At 43.2% G+C, this 14,020-nt stretch overlaps 1 non-coding gene across 1 annotated transcript; it reads right to left on the bottom strand.

Moving 5' to 3' along the window:
• Positions 1 to 1,181: 1,181 nt before the first annotated feature.
• Positions 1,182 to 1,367, bottom strand: LOC142565093 (U2 spliceosomal RNA). The gene has a single exon (XR_012824791.1). It is a non-coding gene; the product is annotated as a U2 spliceosomal RNA (small nuclear RNA).
• Between the last annotated feature and the right edge of the window lie 12,653 nt (positions 1,368 to 14,020).

Raw genomic sequence — 14,020 nt, 5'->3', positions numbered from 1 at the left:
TCGTTCAAAAGCCGTGACGGATCATTTTCTAATAACTTACAACCGTATTGTTCTCGCTGTATTTGAATAGAATGTTTATTGGTTTATCAAGTTTCATAGGCCTATTACCGTTTGGAATGATTTGAACGTTGTCTGAAAAAAAGATGGGCTTTGGGTCATTTCGCGTTTCAAAGTGATACAGAACTGATAATCATACAACTTCACAATGGGAAATACTTTGTATTTTAGAAAAACACTTATTTACTATGGTGCATATCATAGGGACTTTTGCAACAATTCTAATAATTTTTTTTGCAGAATACTTAACTTTAAAAATTTCACTCTGACGTGCTCCTCGAAATTAAATGGCAATAGTTAAGGCGATAGTGGAAGTGTGAGTGATACAATAACATCGGTGTGATTGAAGGTAGGTCTTGATGGCGGAAAAGGATACCAATCACCTGAGATAGTTGGATGAGGACATGACTGATACGATCGTCGCGTGACATTTTTTTAGTAAGAATAGAAAGACACCTAGGCTCCTAAATGCAGGAACAATTTCTAATGCAGAAGAGTTGAATTATATTCATTTGGTTCGTTGAGTACATTTATCTTTTGCTCTAAATATACCATTTTCTTATTTTCGCATTGTTTATGGGCCTTTATCAGTAACTTAACCTGTTGTAATACTATAAATGCCACTGTCAACTGTAGAGAGGCTCGGTACTCTATAGCAAACATGCAAAATTGGAGTGTGCGTGGCGAAGACGCCTTGAACTTCCTGCACCAGCTTTTGCTTGACGTTATTTATTTTGACGATGTCTGCTCGGGTCTAGTTAACATTTTACTGGTGTATTGAAAAGGACTCATTGAGTCAACATAGAAAGCTTCGATAATCTTTGCCGAGGCGAAGTGGCCCCAATATTATAACCAACGTTCAAATGTGACGTCACACTAATGCCTACCATCGCTGGGCTTTCAGCGTGTTTAATTAAGAAAATAATTATTTGACCTTTATTTTCCACCCCACATAAGCAAGATATCACTGCGGAATAACAAAAGTATAGTTTTCAATCACATTTTCTGATTTTTGTTTATAGTCTGTCACGTAGTGCTTTCGGACGTCTACGTCCATGCACAAGTTTTACAGCGAAGCTGTTAATTGCTAGAGTTCCGTGCGTTCTGTGCATTCTGTGTGAGCAAAAACCGTGGCCGATAGCGAAGGTAGTGCAATACCGAGTCGAACTGCGGGGGAGGTGAAGCACGCTTGAAGCGCTCCGCCAACCTGAAAAATAGGTTCAATACCTTGGGTCCATATATAACCCGTATCATATATTAAGCTGATAAGAACTGATGCCACACTTTGACAGGCATTGGCCATGTGCGAGTTCGCACCGCCCTCTCTTTGTCGGCGTTCCAAGAGCTTGCGTGCCTACTTTCCTCCCGCTCTCACGTGGTATCGGTCTCGTCGAAACGCCATGCATGTCTAGTTTCCTCCGGCTCCTCGGGGCGGCGGTCCTTTCGTCCACGCGAGTGCATAAAGAAGACGTCCATGTCGTGTGCTGCACAGCTTCGCTGGTGATCCACCTTCACAAAGTAGAACGGCTTATGATTATTTTACGCTGCAGCCAGTGATATTTTCTTTGCGATGGGCCGTGTTTTACATATGTCTACGGCACATGTTCTTTAGCATTTTCTTTAAATTTTCCCACTACTGCCGATCTTTTTTTGGTAACTATTTATTTAACGTTTTTGTCAAACTAGTGATACAGCATCCATCTGCCTGTCTGTCTGTCTTTTTGTTAGTTTTCTTGTTCTACTTCTTCTTTTTCTTGTTCTTGTTCTTCTTGGTCCCCTCCTGCTCTTCCTGTTCTTCTTCGTCATGCATTCTACGCCAACTCAGTGGCCTAATATCTTATATCTTAGGCCACTATGCATGTGATCTTGTTTGTGATGCATTCTTCGTCGTTGCGTCGTCGTCACTCCAGCTTCTTCCTAAGACTCTCGTCATGACGTCATCGTCACTTCATCTCCGTCATACAAGCTTCGTGATGCAGTCGTCCTCACGCAATTGTCGTCGTACACTCGTCGCCATCCAATAGACCTCGTACTGTTGTCATGTCATCGTCGCCATTGGGTCATCGTCGTACGGCCGACCTCAAGCATTTGTTGTGCTACTATCGCCTTGATGGCACTGCGGTTGTTCCAACGTCATTTTAACTTCGTCATCTGACTGTCTTCATGCCGTCATCATCACGCCACCAGTCGCTATAGTACGTAGAAGAAGAAGAAGAAGAAGTTTATTTACCACATCAGTACACTGATGTATACAAAGCGCTGAACATGGCAGGATAAAAGCTGCATAACGGCAGCTTGACTAGTCCTACCTCCCCGTGAACAACAGGCAGCAACATAGCAAGATATTCGTTGTACATGCTTGTGGCAAGGTTAGTATATATATTCACGGACACGTATATATATACACACACTTTATATATATGTATATATATATGCAAGAAAACCAGACATTACAACTCTGAAATGGCAAAAAAATCCTTTTCAAGCGACAAAACAAAAAGTTTACATTCACAGAAATGTTTGCAATCATGTGTTCTTGGATATATGACGTATGTTTACATCACTTAGATTGTATTTGTTAAGTGTTGGAGGGAAGACATTAGGAAAGTGCTTAAAGGCCATAGTTAGTCCGAGGGCTCGGGACTTCCCAGTGTTCAATGTAACGATTTAGGCGAAAAGAAGGATTCCGCTGCAAGTTCGCGATGTTTGTGATATGATTAGTACCCTTGATCGTGGCACGTATGTTTAAAAGAACACATAAGTTGATACTCGTGAAGTTGGCCTACTCGTGAAATTTTAAAATTCCGGAATATATCACGCGTATGTGCATTGTAAGGCAAGTCTGAAATAGCACGTAAGGCATTCTTTTGAAGTGAAACTAAATTATACAGTGATTTCTTAGTACTAATTGGTCAGATGAAGTTACAATAGCACAGGTGAGAAGCAAATAGTGCGTTATAAACCATAAGTTTCTGTGGTATTGGTAGTAGCCTCTGGCATCTGCGCAACATACCTTACGCTTTACTAATTTATTTCGTAAGTAATCTGTGTGGTGGTCCCATAGGATCAATTCACGACAGATGACACCCGAAGTTTTTGATGTAGCGGAAAGTTCTATTTTTGTGTCATTGAGTGTGAGGCACTGGGTGAGATCACAAGGCGGGGACTTCGCTCTAAAGAGGACCGCTTTTGTCTTGGAGCAGTTTAACTGGAGATAATTTTTTCATCGACGTGATACCGTTGTCCTGATGTCGACTATTGTCATCGTTTTGGAATCGTAACTCATTGTCGTCATGAGGTTGTCATCATATTGCCTTTATTGTCCCATCGATGTCATTTCATCGTCCTCACTGCGTCGGCGTCACATAGTCATCATCACGTCGCCATACTCACGGACGACCTTAACTAGGGAGTGCCATAGAAACGTTGAACAATATCCGCATATGTCGCATATAGCACAAGTGATGAATGTCTCCGAACGACAGCTACGGATGTTTAATAAAGCTGACTTATGAATTACGGTGTGTCTCTACATTGATCTAATGCTAATCGCATTGATATGGACGGTTACCGTGAGAAGTTTTGCCGTAATCTTTTTTATATGAAGATTAGTGACGTCTTGTTTAAAAGTGACTTTTTATACGTGATTGTTAGATGTCTTTATTACACCCTAGTCAATACAGGCATAGTATCTAATTATGCCGAAATAACTATTTCTGCTACAAAAATAAGCACTTGCGTGCTACTATCCAATATTCAATACCTGCTATATATACTGGACTTGTATTTAAAAAAAATATTAAATTAGCCTACCTCTAGTTTTCATTACCGCCATTTAGAATTCAAATTTTCCTATTTGGTGCCCATTCTTTTCTTGTTTACGCGGATTTAGTGTTTCGCGTTAGTGTCCCTTTAAACCTTATCAATCATATTTCAAAGCTAAAGTTTTAGCCAAATACTTTGCACCAAACTAAATATTTCTTGACACCGTCAGTGTTTTCAGTGACTTTGTAACAATTAGCATAATATTTATGTAAAGAACCCTCCTTGTTGAAATGCGGACGTCGTTTTGAGTATTTCCTCGTCCCTCGTGCTGCACATTCTTTTTTATTCAAGCCTGAGCCGAAATTGCGGGGTTTAACGTCATGAAGTTTTCTTAAGATTGCAATTAGGAATGCTTGACTTCGTTAATGTTTAGATTGGAAGTCATATTTGCCTGAGCCAGCTGTGCTTGGATAATCAATATAATTTGTCTGGCCCCACTACTACTTAAGTCAGGATGACATCTGTTCATTTGCGTCTAGCAGCGCCCTCGATGACGTATTGGAGATCCGTTCGTTTTCATCATTTATTGATATTTAGACTTCAGGACTAGTTTAGCACTTTGGGGTGTGTTCATGCCTTGTTTTGGATGCCTAGATAGAAGGATTGTCTTGCTGTCTTCTACGAATTCTTTATCTGCTCTTCTACTTCTCTGGTCTGTTCTCAGGAGTTCTTGTGTATGGGCGATTGCTTCTTTATTTGCTTTGTTTCATGTTTCCTGAAAATGACCATTCGTCATTCAAATGATCCTATTTGATGTAATTCTTTCTCAGAACACAGCCTGAAAAATTATGAAGTGTTTAAAGATGGGCGTGAAGACGCTGTACTTTCTGGCTACACCTGTTTCCGGGCCTCAAGTGAAATCCAATTTTCACACGTGGACTTGCCTGGACGTGGGATGAACAATAAAATATGGGATTATTATCTACAGAAAGAAGTTTCCCTCTCCATCGTGCGAGTAATTCGCGATTCTGATTTGAGCGGCCATTGTTAAAAATGAAAAAAAAAGCAATTTAATTTCTTAGTGTTCCAAAGTTTTGAAGATCGCATCATGCTTAGGACACGGATGTAACGGCACGAAATGGAAGTGATGTAGCTCGAACCCATCGGTACCGGAACAACGAGGTAATTTTTCTTCAAGCTTTCTCGAAGCACACATAAGTGGCGCGTTTACTTTGAAGAATTTGTTCTGTGTTCTCTCCCCATAGCGATTACTGCCAAATTATCACTGTTCCAACATCATTATAAGAGTCGGATTTTCGATGATTAGAAATTGCTGCTTTGCAGCTTGTTATTTGTTGTGCGGGGGTGTTGGGGTTCTACCCGTAATGGAAAGATAATTGTGTACTTTGATTTGTATATTATCATATTCAAAGATGTGTATGTGGTTTTAGCCAGTTCTGTTCGGAGGCTAAATTCGATCGCCTTTTTTTAATTTCTTTTCGCAATTACCAGCTGATGTTCTCGTGTATTTCACACACTGCTTGCAAAATGTCTCCGTTGTGCTATACTCGGTGTTCTGATGCCGTCCGTCACGAATAATTGCTTCTTTCTTTAATTTGATGTACCTAAGTAAAAAGAGGTGTACGGGCTTAATATGCAGGTTTCGCTTGCTTAATTTATTTATTGTGAACTTCCACTTGTTCGCGCACCAACAGGGGATCACTCGAATCCCCAAGCGTTGAATGTTATTATCATTGTTCCCAATTTCTATTGTTGCACTAAATGTTCAACAACGTTTCCAAGGTTCTGAATTTGGCATCTTTATTTTGATTTGCCCTAGGCTTAATGTTCGTGGTCTATTCCTTGCAACCGCTGCACAGAAATGATCAAATTAGGTCGCGCGCACAAATGTGTACGTCGTGATTAAAGGGGCTAAAACTTTCTACAAGCTAAAGCAAGTACTGGCTGAACCCACTGCGAGTGTGAAGGCGAATCCACTGACATGAAGTGAAAGAGGCTATAGAACAAAGAAGCAGGCTATAAAGTCACGTGAGCTTTCCAAAAGAGCGTTGCCGCAATAATGAGAATGCATTTGGTTTTATTTTTCTCTGAAACTAATATTGTCAGAAGCAGCGTGAGCCTTGGTGTCAACAGCTGGGAGAGATGGCGACCGATCATTTTGAAATATGGCAGCGAACGACCGCAAAAAAGAAAAGCAAGGAAGACAGAATGACAGCGTCTGTATCGTCCTCTGTATTCTTTTTTCTCATTTAGTGTTGTTTGTCGTATGGACTTTTAATATAAGCCCCAGTCGTATCACTCTCCATAATAAGCTATAGATTCCTATTATTGCTCGACAGTTCGGACGAAACAACCGTTGCATTTTTTAAAATCTACTCTGAGGTCTTCCTTGCCTTGTTTTTTTCTCAGGAAGTCCACCGTATTCCCAAGAGCGATCGCACCATCATCTTGGAAAACTTCCTTTTCCCTGGTGTAATCTCTCTTCCTACCATATATTGGTGGAAAGAGAGAGATAATATATATATATATATAGAGAGAGAGAGAGGGTTAAGAGCAGCTGATCACGGACCGTATACTGAAACGATCAACTTTGGCGATGCTGTCGCCGAGGCGATAGTCACATTCAATAAATCAACTGGCTTCTTACCCGTAACGTCAGTCAGCATGCGCTACCAACGCGCACTCTCGAACGCTTGAGAGCGCACGAGAGCGCAACGTGGGAGCGCAGAAGGGCTCGGGGGGGGGGGGGGGGAGGGGGTAGGGTTTCGAGCGTCATGGCCGCAGTACGGTTTCTGCGCAGTGGCTACGGTTGGCTACGGCAACCTTAGGGAAAAATAATTTGAAAAAAGCAAGTGTGAAATGGGTTTTACTTTAATGAAAAAAACTGCGCTAGAACTCACGCGGTTGCGAAGTAAATTTTTTTAATGATATTACAAAGTGACACACTGTTTCTGCGTCTGCGTGTCAGCCGTCGCGCACGCCAGAGCAGCGTCGTCTTTTTTGTCTCTACTGTAGTTTACCACCAACCGCTCCAGGAACGCGTTGTGCATGGTGTCGCAGCCAGCTGTTCCAAGACGCTGTCACCGAAAATTGTCACTTGCACGGGGCGACACCATGCAATAGCCGAACAACGCTCAACAAATATCACTGCACGAAACTGCGAGCAAGCTGCCACCAAAAGATACTATAAACTACCAACGCTCTTGTCTCTACTGCAGTGCACCACAAACCGACCGCGGAAAGACGCGGTTGTTTACTCAACACATGTCGGGAGCACCCAATAACACCATGACGTCAAAGAGACGTAAGTCGGAGCTACTAAATGCCGACATTTATTTTTCCAGTTTTGCTGAAGCAGCAAAATCAGCGCGCAGCGTTGGTTGAGCCGTGGCCAAGGCGGTAGTATCGCCTGAGTGGATCCTTTCATAATACTGCCCCGCAGCTTGTCACCATTTTTCGACTCCTTCTTTTCTATCATCACGTGGTATGAAAAAGCAAAAGCGTGAAAATCTAAGCTTCGGACCGGCGGCACTTCCTTGATTGCATTAAAATAGACGCTGCTTGTTTTGCGCTTAGAAGTCGTTGTCGCGTAAATTTAATCAACATCATTGCTCATTCTGACGTAAGCCAGGGATACACTGTGAAATCTTTGTGTCTAAAGAAAGAAAAAACAAGAAATATAAACGCGATCACGGTATACATATCAACTTAGACGACACGCCATGAAAGTGTGCTGTCCTTGGAATTGCCATTTCTACGTTTTCTTTGTGAATGAGGGAAAGAAAGTTAGACTCGGAATCTAAAAGACAGCTCTTCGTTTCATCGTCACGTCTCCTTCGCTTTGTCGTGGCTCGCTGAACTTGGGCACATTTAGAAATCAGAAAAGAAAATACCACAGATGGTTCCAGCTGCTTGCAAGAGTAACATTTCCTTCACGCATTTATTCATCTGGTAATACAGGGAAATGAGTCCCAAGTATCGCTTCCTTATTTTTGATTAGATAAAAACCCTCTCCCTGATTAAGTAATTCGATGTCATGCCTATAGTGTTGCCACACCAAACCACTCTGCCAGAAGTGAAGTGACAGCTCCTGAAACCGGATTCTGGCCTTTGTGTTCCGACACCCATTCTTTTCTTTAACGTCTTCTTTTCCTTCTTTTTTTTTTGTTTCGCCTTGTTTACTTCGTTGCCTCGTTGAAGCTCCCAAGTACGAAGGCGTGTGGCTTTAAGACAGCTGATAAAACCTTATAAAAAAAATGAGATTTGTTTTGTAGCTTTCCTATACGTTTTCTGAAATGGCAACGAACTGCAGCGAAGCAATGACAACGCTAATTTTCAGGGAAGAAATATAAGAATGCAGCCTTAATGAAATCATTTTCGTTTTAGAAATTATCGCACGTTAACACTGTTCTTTGTTTTCCAGGCGCTGTAACGTTTCTTTAAATAATTTAGCTCGTGTAAATGTTTTGATGCCTGTAGATGTCAACTGGTTTGACGAAGAACCCTGTTGTGATGGCTGTAACGGGATGGGATTATTTCAACGATGTCACTCTATTGCGGTAACGTCGAACTTGCATTGACAATTTGTATAGAAATTTTCAATTTCTTCTCGCTTTACATTCTCCTGCATGCGGCATCATAGCGCCATCCTCCCGTAAAAAATGAAACGTTTATCGCAATTTTTCTTGCCGGAACTGCCACTGATAACACAGAATTTATTTCTTGAAACAAACAGCAAGGCAAACGACTTTCTAATGTCTGGTTATATCGTGTTTAACCGAGACAGACGTTCGGAGTGAGATCGAGACATGAGAGGGGCAATGACATGGCCATCCGACTATTCTCAGTTTATTACTGCAACTGAGAGTAGTGAGCCCAATACGTTTATACTAGTGCACACAAAAAAAAAGGGGGGTGGGGGGGTTCATAGCGCGAATTTCAACTTGAAATTTCGATTTGAAATCACTGCACCTATACAACTCCCACCAACAGCGACCACCATTTTGGCATTATCTGCGTGACGTCAGAATATGAGGGGCCACCGCTTTGTCATCTCCTTTGGAATGGTGTGAGACCACCTGGGACGTTTTTCTCTAGCCGGCCTCGGCCCCCAACAGCGCTGTAAGGGTGTCGACGTTTGATATTTTTTCTTTTTTATTCACGTACGCTATAGAATGTTTACAAGCATTAGATAGGGATTTGAAAAAGAAAAGAAAGCAGTGAGTAAACGTTATACATACCACCGCAAGAGAAAAGGTTGAAAACATTCGTGCAAAAGAGACGTACTCATAAATTACAAAAACGCAACCAGATACAAAAAGAAATGAGCACACTAAGGGCAAGAAAAGATGTGCCGCAATTCCTTCACTCGCACGATAAAAAGCAGCAGCAAGCCACCACCACGCACATGAAAAAAAAAAAAAAAACGATGCATGGCAGCATATCGAGCTACTGCAACCACTTGCGGTGTGTGTGGCTCACAAATACACAGCCTTTGAGATCGCTTTCTTTTAGCCGAGGAAGCCAGTTCTGATGTGTCAATTGAGTTTGTCGCCACTCAGTGTTGCGAGGCTGTTTTAAGGTTCAACCGCGACATTAAAAAAATTCCAATAAAAGTGTTCCATCATGGCAAATGCGCTCAAAGTTTACCAGCTTACTGTGGGACGTGCAGGTTTTAACAGGCAGTGCATAATTCGAGCTAAACAATTTGCGCCTTGGCCCTTTAAGGCGTCAACAGTGTTCAAACAAGAGCTTCAACTTGAAAAAATAAATAAATGTGAGATTTTAAATGCCAAAACCACGCTCTGATTATGAGGCATGCAGCAGTGAGGGTACCAAGGCTGATAGGTGCCCTGACACACAGTTTCTGTCTAATCGCAGCATGACCTTACTATTGATGTACGCCCAAAGAATATGGTGCCCCCAGAAATGTTGCGAATCCTTGAACTATAGATGTAGTTATCGCACCGATACCCAGCTTTCTCTCTCTCACTTTGTATCCGCTAGCGCGCTAGAAGCTACAAAGGCGAGAAGCCTAGAGGGCGAAGCCCCGGTCAAAAGTTGAGCGTCGCGGCGCCCCACAACTGTATAGCCACGGCCATCTCTGAGGCCCCACGTAGCAGTTCGCTGCGCAGCACGCCACTGCATGGCTACTGCCATCTCCGAGGCCACACGTAACAGAACGCTGCGCAGCACGCCATTGCAAGGCCAGTGGCATCTCTGAGGCCAGACATAGCAGACGCAGCTACGCGCAGTGCAAAGATGAAATGATTTTTCTGTCTTTTTTCCAGATCGCAGACATGCAAAGCTTTCTTTTACATGAGTCATAATTAGATATTATTTATAAATGAGAATGCTCTCATGATTACGCTATCGACCAATAGCGTCGTTGGTAGGCCAACTGTTTTCGATGACGCTGCGTGGCGACATCGCGGATGCGAGAGCAAGCGACTGTTTGCTGCTTTTGAGGCGACATATTAAGTTACCTGCTGCATGTTGTGCAATATTTGGCTCGGGTGTTCACAAGAGCCTTTTTAACAGAACGGCAGCGATCTTCTGCTATAATAAAGAAAAAGGTATTTTGAGGCCCCTTTAATTTTGACCTCCTCGAGTTCCTTAACGTGGCCCCAAATCTAAGCAAGGGGATGTTTTTTTGTTTTTTTTCTTGCATTTTGCCTGCGCGAAGAAATGTTGCCGGTCGCAGCTGTGAATCGAACCCGCAACCTTGTGCTGAGCAGCGTAACGACGTAGCCATAATAAACCACTGCGGTGCGCCGCGCCATAGGTACAACTAGAGACATTCCTTGTGGGACCTCTGATGATTGCATTATGTTGCTTTGTTTTCGTAACGCTGTACTCCACGCTTACAAAATTTCTGAGCGGGCCTATGTTTCAGATAAATTTACGAAGTTTGACCTCAGCAAAGGGCTGATTCTAAATTTCTCCGATGAACAACGTTTTGTGTGTGTGCGCGTGTGTGCGTGTGTGTGTGTCGATCCATAGTTTGATATATATAAAATTGTATAACGGCTGCATTCCAACAAAGGACCTCAAGCACAACAGCCGTTACTGTTACCATTGCGCCACAGACGCTTTTCCGACACTACAATGTGGCTAATAATCACATTGTAGTTATGGCATTTAAATGCACCAAAATTATTTACAATGAATTAGCACGTTATCATGCGTGAAAACGTGGGCGGATCGCGAACAAGGTTTAGTGTACAGAATGTGGACCAATCGCTAAGGTAGTGTAAAAAAATGGTCAGAAGTTGATCATTGACATACTTGGAATAGAGGGTGAAGCGCCTTCCAACTTTCTTTTATTTCTTTTCTTTCCATGTTACGCCTGCTGTATTGGACTGACCATTTGCAGGTAAGTCTGCCACCAATTTTCTTTCACTTGTCATGAAAAAAGAAGAATAAGCGTAATTTTAAGACCAGTAATCAAAGCGGTGCAAGCATTTCAACCCTTTTTGATGACGCTGACATTTGCGCATACTTGCATGTGTGCGTCTTCGGCTGCGTTTGTCTGAATTACCGCATTTTTCCGCGTTGCAGCCCGCACAACGCTCGTGCTTCAATTTCGCACTGCTACGCTCTGCCGATTATCTTCATGTCGATAACGATTGCACAGACACACCATTGTTTTTTAAAGCTCGGGCGTTGTACTTTTAGAGCGCACGAGAGAGGGAGAGACCGAGACGTTATTCCAGCACCGGAGCTCAAACTCAACTAACTTTGAGATCTGTGGGCCCCAGCACCAACTAATCTCCCGCACTGCTCGTGGCCTCGCCTGACCTCGTTTTCTTTCCTGTGGCGATCGCGTGGATGTCGATGGCGCTATATATATATATATATATATATATATATATATATATATATATATATATATATATATATATATATAGGCACATCGCGATCCTCGCAGACACACTTTGCCTCCCCCTCCCCAGCGTAGGCTTGCGAACCGGATCTACCCATCTGGTTAACCTCCCTGCCTTTCCAATTTCCCTCTCTCTCTCTCTCTCTCTCTCTCTCTCTCTCTCTCTCTCTCTCTCTCTCTCTCTCTCTCTCTCTCTCGCAGACACAGAGCTTTCTGAAATCGTATGCTAACTTGCCAGTCACCCGCGGTCTGTTGCCGTCTAATGGCAAACTGGTTCTATTCGTGGGAAATAACACTGGCTCTTATAAAGACTTTTAGAAATGCTTACCGCAAGCCTATTCGAGACCACTTATTGTGACTATCTTATGTTGTGATGCGGGTTACCGATGAAACCATCTGTGCTCTGCCAATGTTCCTTAGTAAGCGTCTGGCGCTGGAAAAGTGAATAATCACTGCATTGAGTTGTTTATTTTTCTTGTAGTTCCTTTACGTTCAGATGAGGCCCTCCTTTACTGATCAACAAATAATTGGGGCCATAACAGACGTTGTCAAAATATGTGACATCACGGCAAGCTTTTGCGTGAACGTCAGAAAGGCCCCGCTCCCCGTGTTACCCTCTTGAATCTCTCCTGGCTCCTCAAACGTCCACTAACGCAAAGATCGGGTGTTTGCCACTAAATAAACGCAATAGCTACAATACAGCCTGTGTTCTTGGAGCCCAATAATCCTATTTAGTGTCCATCTAGTCTGTTTTGTGAACGTGAGCACCAAACGAGCCATTCAGAATTATTTTCGGGCTACTATCAAGTTATTGATGCCGAAGCAAATCTGATGGCTTTTGTTTAATGTCGGAAATCTTAGTACTCATTGCTGCAATAATTTAAACCTGCTAGCGGGGACCCCAAATAGCCTTACAACATTATAGGGAACCTGACCTAACCAACCTGTGAACCAACTGCTGCCCCTAAAGCGACACGAAATATAAAAAAAGGCAGGTGAATGAACTCAGAAATATATCGTAAATTATGTTTGATCGCACTTGAGGTGCCAACACCAAGCCGGTTTTTGAAGAGCCTGCTTTGACACGACGAAGTGGGCGCGGGCGCTAACGAACTTTCTCAAAGAACGGTGCGGCCATTTAAAACGTTCGATGCCGAACAAACACCATCCTTCAAACTCAGCCTCTTTCAGCCAGCGCCAAGCAAAGCCCCGTAGTCGTATTCGTTCCGGTAACCCCACATGAATGCCATTTCTGAAGAGCACGTCTCCCACACGAGCCTATTATTTCCGCGTCTGCATCAAGCGCACTTCAGAGAACTCGGAGCGCCGAACGCGAGCGGAAATGCGGTTCATTTTGAGAACCGAAAAATAAAGTACAACGAAGGCGATATTTTACCATTTTTCTCCTTCATTCCTAATGTTGCACTTCCCTGCGCCATTTTCCTAGACTTTCATTTTTGTTTCGGCCCTCTGGCGCCCCTGATTGAATGACATTCGGCTCCCCCGCTATGGGCACGTTCTGATTGGGAAAACCGCTTCTTTGACGAGGACGGCGGAACAGATTTCCCTCGCCCGTTTTCGGTTTCCTGCCCCCAAAGTACTCACCGGTTCTTCGTATTCGCGTGCTTTTTTCCCTTCCGGAGCCTCCCCAATTCCTAACATAAATAAGATCTCCGATTCCAATCTCCCCGGCTCTTAACGGCGAAGTCGTGCACTACAGACGATTTCGGGTGATGCCGCTCGCGTACGCCTTCTGCTATCCCCGAGTGGTAGCAGACGACATGCCAACAAGGTTCGCGTAGGCACTTGCTAGTGAAACACAGGGCGAAGGCTGAGACGTTATATATAGCCTCGTTGTGTTCTTTTTATTTATTTGCTTCGTTCTTTCTTTCAGTTCGTAAACAGTAGCTTATGAAGCACAGGTCCATGACTGTACGTGCTATATATAGCTTACTTCTTCCATTTCTCTCTTTCCATTACAATGATACGCTGTGTCTGTGTCGTGTGCTCTCTACAGAACCATTTAACCTCTGGAATTGCTGCACGGTCTTTTTCACATACATGTCTTCTTAGAGCCCGTCATTTTCCTTCAATACCCCCTCTCTGCCTGCTCCCCGAGGACCATGGTATCGATTGCTTCTATTTCGGTGCTGCAGAACAACGCCTCCCCCCCTCCTCCCACTCCTCCACTACCTCTCCTAAGCCGCAAGTTTCATTGCGGCCTTTCCTCTGTACAAAACATTCTGCCCCATGGTATTGCGTGCCTCTTTTCATCTAGGTGAATGCATGCTA

Source organism: Dermacentor variabilis, chromosome 11, assembly GCF_050947875.1.
Source record: "Dermacentor variabilis isolate Ectoservices chromosome 11, ASM5094787v1, whole genome shotgun sequence".
Lineage (NCBI taxonomy): Eukaryota > Metazoa > Arthropoda > Arachnida > Ixodida > Ixodidae > Dermacentor > Dermacentor variabilis.
This window is presented reverse-complemented; position numbering and strand designations above follow the sequence as displayed.